Source organism: Crocodylus porosus, unplaced genomic scaffold (genome assembly GCF_001723895.1).
Source record: "Crocodylus porosus isolate Cpor-Errol unplaced genomic scaffold, CroPor_comp1, whole genome shotgun sequence".
Classification (NCBI taxonomy): domain Eukaryota; kingdom Metazoa; phylum Chordata; order Crocodylia; family Crocodylidae; genus Crocodylus; species Crocodylus porosus.
Window position 1 is genome coordinate 40829404 of NW_017728911.1, and position 10682 is coordinate 40840085.

The 10682-nt window shown below is 52.6% G+C and overlaps 1 protein-coding gene across 1 annotated transcript in view; it reads left to right on the forward strand.

Moving 5' to 3' along the window:
* The window catches only part of ADAMTS7 (ADAM metallopeptidase with thrombospondin type 1 motif 7), a gene marked incomplete at its 5' end in the record, with an annotated part of 149013 nt that overhangs the window by 135488 nt on the left and 2843 nt on the right, over positions 1 to 10682 (forward strand). The window lies entirely within an intron of this gene.

Consider the following 10682-nt stretch of genomic DNA (forward strand, 5'->3'; position numbering starts at 1 on the left):
CCGTGCCAGGGGCTGGGCTATGACGCTCGCCAGCTCCTTGAGTACCCTGGGGTGCAGATTGTCAGGGCCGGCTGACCTGAAGGTATCCAGCCTCTCAGGGTGTTCCTTCACATGGTCTACATTGATGAACAGTAACAATTCTCCCTCACCCTGGCTGTCCCATACCGTATTGAGCAGGGCCATCCCTCGGGGCTGGTGAAAAGCCAACGCAAAATACCCATTAAGCAGGTTGGCTTTTTCCTGGGCGTGAGTTGTCAGTTGTCCCGTCTGGTTCAGCAGGGGTCCAATGTTGCCCTTGCTTTTCCTCCGGCTCCCCACATATCTAAAAAAGGACTTTTTATTGTCCTTGATATTTGTAGCCAGTTGAAGCTCAGCTGCAGCCTTGGCTTTCCTGGTTTGCTCTCTGCAGGTCCGGACTAGTGCAGAGTATTTCTCCTTGGTGGCAGTTCCAGTCCTCCATCCTTTGTTGGCCTTTCTTTTTAGGCACAGAAGGTCCATGAGTTACCTGTTGAGCCAAGGGGGATGCTGTGCCCTTTTGCTGCCTTTCCTCTGAGACGGGATAGACACTGCTTGTGCATCCAGGATCGCTCCCTTGAAGAGCAACCACTCTTCCTGAACTCCCCTCTCCCTGGGGTTGTGGTCCCTTAGGGCCTCACCGACAAGCCTCCCGAGCTTGTCAAAGTCAGCTTTCCTGAAGTCCAGGACTTCCGTGTTGCTGACTGACTTGCCAGCTTTGCAGTGGATGGTGAAGGTGATCAGCTCGTGGTCGCTGTCACCCAGCTTCCCTTTGATCGTTATGTCGCTGATTAAGTCATCCCCCATTGCCAGTACCAGGTCAAGCAGCGCTTTACCTCTCATCAGCCCATAGGCTTCTTGCATCACATAGAGCTCATCCACATACGAGAGAAAGCTTTGCAACCGCTCGGATTTAGCCGAGTGCTCTTCCCACGAGATGTCTGGGTAGTTGAAGTCTCCCATGACCACCATGCACCGGGAGTGTGCAGCCTCAGCCAACTCCCTGGTGAACTCCTCGCCAAGGTCTTGACCCTGGGTAGGGGGTCTGTAGTAGACTCCCACCATTGTGTCCTCTGTGCCATGTTCCCCACTGATTTTAACCCAGAGGGTCTCCAGTCATCCACCCTGGGTGCCAACATCAGCTTGCAGGGACATGTAGCTGTCCTTGACATAGAGAGCTACTCCCCCGCCCCTTTTGTCCACATGATCTCTCCTGTACAAGTTACAGCCATCTATACCTGTGGTCCAGTCATGGGTGGAGTCCCACCAGGTCTCCGTTATCCCTATGACATTGTAATCCTCTTGGTTTAGCAAGAGGACCAGTTCCTCCTGTTTGTTCCCCAGGCTCCTGGCATTGGTATACAGGCAGTCAGGTGTCCCTTTGGGGGCCCTTGCCTTCCCTACACATCGTTTTGGGGTGAGGGCAGGGGTGGATTCCCTTCAGTGCCTCGGCCTGCTGGAATTGCAAAGGTTGCCCAGTGGGCTTGCAGTGGTGGTAGTCCCCCTGTCCCCCCGGTGGGCTCGGTTTAAAGGCTGGTCAAGCAGGTCAGCCAGCCTGGCCGAGAAGAGCCTCCTCCCCAGTGGAGAGAGGTGGAAGCCGTCTCGCCACCAGACCTCCCTCACCAAAGAGCAGGCTTTGATCATGGAAGCTGAAACTAGAAAACAATCTCAACTTTACCAAAAGGTCACTTGGCCCCAAACATAAATTGTAGCATTTAAGACACCAGTACCACAGTCTTTGGTTGACTACCTCGACCCGGCTCTCCCTCCCCAGCCCATGACCCACAACCAGGAGGAGCGAGGAAAACACCACCTGTGCCCCCAACCCCTTAAGCCCCACTCGCAAAGCCCTGTAGCCTCTCATGATCTGGCTGGGATTCCTCCAAGCTGTGTCATTTGTGCCCACATGGATAAGGAGTATAGGGTAGTGGTCAGTGGGCCCGATGAGTTTTGGGATCCTCTTGGCTACGTCCTGGATATGGGCTCCCAGGAAGCAGCAGACCCCCTGGGTGAAGGGGCCAGGGCGGCAGACTGGTCCCTCAGTCCCCCTCAGGATGGAGTCTCTCACAATGACCACTCTGCGAGGGGCCTTAGGCCGAGCGGGGATGGTAGCTGAGGATGAGCCCGTGTTGCCTAAAGGAGCTGGCAGCTCTGCAGGCTGGACTGCGGCTGCAGGAGGTTCATACCTGTTGCTAAGCTCCAGAGGGGAGGGAGCTAAACACCAGAGCAGAGATGTGCATCTCAGTGCCCCCCAGAGAGAAAGCAAAGGCTGGATACACTGCATGAGCCCTGGCAAATCTCACACTGTGCAAGTGCCAAAAAGGAAGCCAAGAAATCACCTTTTTTAGAAAAGCCCCTGCTTGCCGGCTGGAAGTCCTGCTGCGGCAGCTCTCGCATCCCGAGTTGGGATTGTGTCACCATTTGGACACAATCCCAACCTGTGCACAATGTCATCACGGCGTGCGTGAGACATGAGAGGGTCACACAGATTTACGTGCAGATGTATATAGGTACAGGCTTGATGGTACGCACCCATTCAAATATTTTTTGTGATGAAGTTTGCCATTTGGATCACTTTCTCAGTCACAACTCTCACAGGGACTGTGGTCGGCCTTAAAAGAGGCAGCCGACTGGGATAATACTTCGGAAGTTCAGGACGGGCACTCAGACCATCGCAAAGGCCAGAGGTCAGAAGCTTAATGCTCTCATCTTGCCAACTCAGCTCCAAGCTCGACTTTTCCTTGTTTTTACAAAACCTGTACCAGGCAGTTTATTTTTCCCAGCATAAAAGTCAGCATTGATGTCTGAATGGCAGGAGCTTAAATGAAATTTAAAGCGACCTACATGCCAACTTAAAAAAACAAACCAGAACAAGGTTGTGTTTTCAGTTTCTCGTGCATCAGCAGAGCCCTGGCTTTAGCAGCCGTTTCTTAGGCAGGGGCTGTGGACTGACGTTTGGCGTAACCCTGCAAATTGGTATGTGTGTCTGGGCCGCACATGTGGATTCTAAAGAAGTAATAAGAGATTAACAGACAGGAGGGATACGCTGGGTGAGCACTGCTCTAGGGAGCTGGAACTTAAATTTCACAGACTCACAGACAATGAGGGTTGAAGGGACCTCGGCGGTCACATCCAGTCCAACCCCTGCTCCAAGCAGGACCAGCCCCGACTACATCATCCCAGCCACGGCTTTGTCTCCCCGGGTCTGAAGGATGGAGACGCCACCACCTCTCCGAGTAACCTGTTCCAGTGCTTCATCACCCTCCTAACGACAGAGTTTTTCCTAATATCCAACCTCAACTTCCCTTGCTGCAGCTTGAGCGCATTGCTCCTTGTCCTGTCGTCTGCCCCCACTGGGAACAGCCCAGCTCCAGCCTCTTTGCAGCCCCCCTGCAGGGAGGTGAAGGCTGCAATTCAGTCCCCCTCGGTCTTCACTTCCGCAGACTAAATCAGCCCAGTTCCCTCGGCCTCTCCTCACCAGTCCTGTCCCGCAGCCCATGAACCATTTTCCTTGCCCTCCCTGGACTTGCTCCAATGTGTCTACATCCTTTCTATAGTGAGGGGCCCACAGCTGGACACTGGACTCCAGATGTGACCTCAACTCTTAGGAACTGCGCTCGCTGTGGGTGGGTGTCCAACGGCTCAGCGCTGGCCTTACAATGGAAAACAAGTCTCCACCTTGGAAAGGTCAGCCGGTGTTTCATGGGGGACTCAGCAGCTCTGCTCAGACTGGTGTGACCTTGGACAAGCTGCCTCCTCCCTCGTGCCAAGGGGCCCCATGTACACGGCTGGGAGTGTGACTTGCCCCATCTTCACTCCTGTAGGTGTGAAGTGAAGTTCAGTCAGGGGCACCACAGAAAAAACAGTAGATGAATCAACCTGAACCCTGCAGACGTCCAAGAGCTGGGGCAAGAGGGTACGCAGGTTTCGAATAAACCATTTTCTTTTCTTTTTTTGCCATTTTTTGGTGGGAACGCATTCCTTGAAACACTGAGTAATTGCTTCCAGGCTGCGTCTCCTTTCCCATGCTAAAACCAAGCATTTTAATGCCATCCGACGGCACTCAAAGAGGGGGTAAGGAATTCTGTTGTGCATTGTGCAGCTGATGGAAAACAAAACAAAGGAGGCGGCTCATTTCCTGCAGGTGTCCTGCAGACACCAAAACACCACTGCTCATTCTGCATTGGAGACAGCGTTCCCAAGGCTGGGCCTTACTCAACATGCCTGTTTTGATGCATCATCTGCTCAAGGGAGTGACAGCCATGGCATAGGACGTTGTAGCTCACAGCCCAGGCACAAGTGAATCACGTGGAGACGGGTAGTTACCTGCAAGAGGTGTTTCCTTCTGCAAACAGCCGGGGAGCTATTCTGGGTGCAGGTCTGATAGTCCCCTATGATGAGGAGGATTATGGAGCAGTTCCTGTACCAGGAGAGACTGAAATGGCTAGGACTCTTTGATTTGGAAAGGAGAAGGCTGAGGGGGATATGGTAGAGGTCTATATGATCATGAAGGGTGTGGACAAAGAATAGGGATCAGTTATTCACCGTGTCCTGGAGTACTAGAACTAGGGGACACCCACTGAAACGAACAGAAAACAGCTGTAAAGTTAATGAGAGGAAATACTTTTTTATACCGTGCATAGTTAACTTGTGGAGCACATCACCGCAGGAGCTGGTTAAGACAAATTGCATAGCCAGATTCAAAGAGACTGGACAGGTTCATGGATGATAGATCCCTTAACAGTCATAGATGTGTCCTCTGGCATCTCTAAATGGGTGATGGTGGATGCTAGAGATCGTACTGAATAGAGCAGGGGTTTCCAAACTGTGGTACGCAAGCCCCTGGCGGTTCATGGGAGAAATTGTGTAATGGTGAATTTAATTTTCATTATAATAACAGCTAGTATTTAAGGAGTTAGAATATAAACTGTATGCTGGTAGGGGTAGCTGGTAAATCTGGAAGGGGGTATGCAATAAGAAAAGTTTGGGAACCTCTGGAAGAGGGGATACACCACTACAGACAGACCTGGGTCAACTGCCTCTACAGCATCTGCCTGTGTCGGAGACAGGCTGCAGGGCTGGTTGGACCACTGGTCTGATCCGTATGGCACTTCTTATGATCTTATGCAAAGTGCAGAGGGGGAGACTGTGTGTCAAAAGTTGGAGCGTCTCTTCGGTGTTTGTCCAGCAAGACTCCCAATCGCACCTCAGCAACCGTCAGTCCTCGGGATCATACACCTGTATGTGCAGGTGGTCCACGTGACCATCATACCAAGACCTCCAGTGTGTACACCTAGCAAAGGAGGCTGCTCGAGACTGACTATCCCCCACCTCCCACTTTAGACCATTGAGACTGAGCCCAGACGTTCAGCACCGCGACGGTGGTAGCATCTGCCAGAGAGCAACAGACAGGAATTGCTACTGATTGCCTAATCCTCAGCGAGGGCAGGCTTCTACCGGGGTGATGACCCTTAGTCTTTCTGCAACCAAGGCAGTGGGGGCTAGGATTTGAGGTGCCCGATACTCGCCTTACTCTGGAGGTTGCAACGTTATGGTGTTTAATAGAAGCTCCTTCGCCACGACTAGCCCCACCACGTAGCCACCAGGCCCTCCAGTCAGATGCAGTTTATGGTCATGCCCAGGACCCAATCCCATAAGGAGAAGCAAAGGGGTGTGATGTGAGGGCACCCCAAGCAGCCCAAAGGCTGCACACAGCCATGGCTCTGAAGGATCTTCTGGGTGAGGTGAGGGAGCACGGAGCTGAGCTGTGCACTGTCGTTCCAGCTCCCACACGCGTCTTCGCCCTGCACAGCGAAGACGGTTAAGCCCTAAAGACCTGAGTATGGATGCAAAGCACTACTAGCTCCGGGGGCCGGTCTGCTAGAACCAGGTCATTGCCGCATGGGGATGGGAGGCCTGGAGGCTTGCAAGGGATGAGCCCCGACTGCCACATCTGGGAAGCGACACACCACAGAGCTGGCAGGGCAGCCCTGCTGAGTCTGCACGACAGGAACTCTTTCCCTGGTCAAATAAACAGAGGCAACATGAAAAACAGGGCATCTGGTTCACCCTGCTGCAAACTGCCGATCCCCGTTGCTCCGTCAGTCTTTGCAGCTAGCGACGGCAGGAACTGAGGGTGCCGGCAGATGTGCTCGCTCGCGTTCCAGTTAGAGCGCGTCAGAGCACACTCGATTAACGGAGTCTAATTAACACACCCATCCCTGAGCACGCGGATAGGCAGCCTGAGATTACGGGATTGCTAGGAACAAGTTTCCTGGGCTGGCTAGTTGCGTCCTTCTTGCTGTTGAGAGGAAGGCAACCAACTTTCAGTAAAAGCAAAAGCATACTCCCGTGTCTTTTTTGTGATTGTTTTAAACACCATTAAGCTGCAGCATCTCTGTCTAGTGATGCTTTTCCCGGCACTCTCCCACCCCCGAACTGACCGAGGGAAATTGCATCTCTGTCAGAAAATGATAAGTGAGCTCCTTGCCCCTGGCTGAGCCTGCTGGGTGGTGCCACCAGCCCTGTGCTCCTGTACTGCCTCCGGCCTGGATCAGTCTGAACAGAGAGATGATGACACTTCGTTAGTCATCCCTCTTTGAGAGGCTCTTGGGTACCGAATTGGAGGGACGCTGGGCGCTGACTGTCACCTCATGGGGTGTCAGCTCCATGGACCAAAGCTTTGGTGCAGGGACGGGCCAAAGCCCCATTTCCCATGAGACAAGATGTAGCCGTCAGTGGTTAGTGCAACGACCGCTGCGAGACGCCAGCCACAGAGCCTGCTTCTCCCATTTCGGACTCCCGCTCCCACCCTTCACCTCCCAGCCTTTCACTAGCAAAAGCCGCTAGCCTTTTTTAATGCCTTTTCTATTTCAGTGGAGATATTTCCTCTCCCTTCCTTGCTCCCCCCACAACAGCTCTTCCTGAATGGCAAAAATTCTTTGTGCCTTGAAAAAACTGTTTAAAATAGACTAAGCCCCTAAATGCCAACCATTATCTCACAGCTCACTCTGCTGCCTGGCTGGCGTGGGGCTGTTCAAACACCCCACCTCTGCTGTCCCTGTATCTGCTTCAAGGGAGTGCCCCAGCCAGGACCCGGCTTCCCACTGTTATGGTTTCCAGCCTCATCAGCAGAGTCGTGGGATCCCTTCGAACGCCTCCAAAACGGAGCTGCTCCCCTGGGCTGAGTCTGGCTGTGTGAAGCAGAGCTGGGATTTTTTTTTAATGCACGCACTGTCTCAGGACCTTACCGAGAGGTCTGCTCCCTGCTGTGAGCCCAGGCACAAAGGGCTGGACTGTGAGGGCTTGTCCATGCTGTGTCAGGAGCATGGCCTGGGGAGGACAGGACTGAGCCCATTCAATCCGACTGACATGCATCAGAGCCAGAGGGTCATCCATGCAGCTGCTTTCAAGCCAGTGGTCTCTGGGTGCTGGGAATGTATCTGGGACAGCCTCCTGGGGAAACCTCTGGCTCTGGTACATGGCCAGGGATCCGGGTGGATGGAGTGTGTTCAGCTGCATCTTCTCTGTCACTCACTGCTGACACAAGCCTCTGCACAAAATACCCTTTCTGCCCTTGTCCCGAGCCCCTGAATGCTGCAGAACAGCAGGCCTGTTCCCACCGTGTGTCCCTGGGGCAGCTGGTATCTCCCTTGCAAGGACACTTCTCACAGAGCTGACCTCGGAGGGGGGCGGCATCCACGCCTGCAGAGAGCTGCTCATCTGGCCTGCGAACACTTCCGTCCTCTCCATTGGTCCCCGCTCCGAATTTCCTCGGACTTGAGCAGCATTTTAGCATCGCTTTAACAGATCGGGTTAGTATTCAGCGTCTAATCCGACCAGACTGTGAGCGCATCACAGCGATTCCTGCAGACAGAATAACTGCACCCGTGCTGCACCCTCCGTGGGCAACTGTTGTCTCAGCAGACGCTGGGCTCTCACAGAAAGGGAACAAGCCACTTGTGATTTGCTCCTTCGTTGTGCACAGTAGGATAGATTTTAAGGTGAGAAGGGATGATTAGGATCCTATGGCCTGTGCTCTAGCATAACAGTAACTCCTGCTTGGGCAGGATCAAATCTTTTAGAGAGAGGGCCTCTTTCAGCCCAGACGCTGCTAAGTGGGGGAGAATGGCTCCTGTTCACAGTGCCATCTTTGAATGGTTAATACCCCTCACTGTTACCCTTTCACACCAGATTTCCATTGTGAATTTGTCTAGCTTCAAATCCAAGCCACTGGGTCTTGGCCTTTTGCTGCCACCTATGACTGTGATACCGCATGTTTAGCCTTTAACAATAGCCCCTTGCCAAATGAGCTCCTTGTGAATCAGAATATCTGTCTGCTGGCCTCATGGTACTTAGCCCTTTAAAGCCAGAAGTGCCATGGGGAAGTGGCTTCTTCACCGGGCTTTCAAATGCAAAGGGGTTGTGCCGCTTGCAGCCAGTACTAGAGCACAGCCGTGTGCTCGCACGAGGTTGCGCCCCTTTCCAAGTGCTACGAGGCAGGGTGCCTTTCAAGGTAACCCTAATTTCTCCAAAGCCTCCTTCACAAGCCTCAAAGTTTTGCCACATCTCAGCCGGCAGCACTCCACCCTTTCCCCTGAAAGAAAAGGCTGATTATGGAGATAGGAGCAGAGCATTTGAAGGGCAGGGCTAAAAACACTTCAAAACTCTCCATTCGAATGCCCGAGCCAATGCCATTACCTGAGTCACATAAGCAGGTAAACCATTTCACCTCTACAAGGTTGCCAGTCATTTACTACTCCAGAAAAGGCATGACCTCAGGTTTCCCCACAGCCTGCTGCCTCTCAGGGATTTCCCTCCAACTCCCAGCACTTTCAGTCCTGCTCCGGCTTAGCAAGTGATGAGTAACAGAAGAGAGAGGCGGGTCCAGCTGGCCTCAGTTGGTGCTCAAGCACTCCATAACGTTCGTTAGTCATTGATGTTAAACAGGTGGGAATGACAAACAACAAGAGGTGTCTCCAAGAGGATTAAAGATCTGGGTGGAAGGGCAGGGCAGCAGTCAGCCAGGATTCCCACGCTGTTTGCAATAGGACCCTGGACACTGGATCGGCAACGGGATCGGTATTGGCCGATACGACTCATTAAAAATCGGCCATCAGTATTCTCTGCTGGGGCACCTCTATTAGTTAGCTGCACTCTTAGCAATGTAGGGTGTCATTGTCCTTGCTGTTTCTGTCATGAACCCTAAACAGCGGGGACATCTTTGAAAAATGAAAGCAAGCCCTGGCAAAACGAAGATCGCTCACATATCGCTGTTCCAGGCATACAAGAAGGGAATGACTTGGCATCCCTGGAAGGGGCTGAAATGCTGCTGTTGGTTCTGCACCTGTTTTGTCTGGCAACAAGGGGCTCCGGTCTCCATTGCTATCAGGACAACAGCTTTCCCTGGATCCGAAGGGCTCATCCTGTCCTAGAGAAACCAGTTGCAAAAGTTCACGGGATCAGACCACAAGTTCAAACGCGTGCAAGAAACAAAGCAGGCCCCAATACCTCTGAGCAGCAGAACTGCCCTGAATAACAGAAACCCTTGCAATATGTCACTTAATGAACTCTCAGGGTAAGATTTTTCAGCACCAGGGGCCTTATCTTATACTTCCAGATAAGTGGCCTAAAACTTTATTTTAAAGCATCTAGAACTCATCAGGGATGCTTGTCACTTTTGAAATATTTTGGACTAATTTGGGTCCTGAAATGGGAATGCTGAGGTCAAAATCTGTTTGGTAAAGCTAGTGTTACCCTCCCAACACGGCCATGGAAGGGAGTATGCTTGTTTTTGTGCCGGGGAATGGAAATAAGCTGAATATGAGCCAACAGTGTGGTTTTGTTACAAAGACGGTAGTGGAGGGCAACAAAAATGGTTGTGGGGCTGATGTAGTTTGGAGAAGAGAAGACCAAGGGGGATTGCATAGCAGCCGTCACCTCCCTGCCGGGGGGCTGCAAAGAGGATGGAGCTGGGCTGGTCTCAGTGGGGGCAGATGACAGGACAAGGAGCAATGGGCTCAGGCTGCAGCAAGGGAAGTTGTGAAGAAAAACTGTGTCACTAGGAGGGTGGTGAAGCACTGGAACAGGTCACCTAGAGAAGTTGTGGGATCTCCATTCTTGGAGGTGTTTAAGACCCGGGTAGACAAAGCCTTGGCTGGGATGGTGTAGCTGGGGCTGGGGCTGGGGCTGGTCCTGCTTGGAGCAGGGTTGGACTAGATGGGAACCCCTGGGGTCCCTCCCACCCTCCTTGCCTGTGATTCTATGAGTATATTCCAAGTCACCGGGAGGGCCATCAGTCTGCCTGACCTGGGGTGATTTCAGAGGCTGCCCTGCTCACTGTGCTGATAGCTTGCTTCCTGAGTGGCAACAACCTACTTTTCTGACGGAGGCAGGCAGAGCATTAGCACACAAGCACAGCGGGGGATGCTCCTCACATTTATGAGCAGCTGGTCCAGGACTGAAACAAGTGTTTGAAGAGCCACCTGGGGTTTAACAGAGGGCTAGAAGACAGGAGGATTATAGGAGGACTGTAGTTAGAAATCAGGGGTTTGCGATTTCAGGGTCAGGGAAGGTTCCTGTGATGGAAGAGCAGGGCTCAAACCCAGCCCAGCGACTGATGGTCCTTACAAGCCACGCAGTTATTTCATGGAGCTGATTTCATAGAT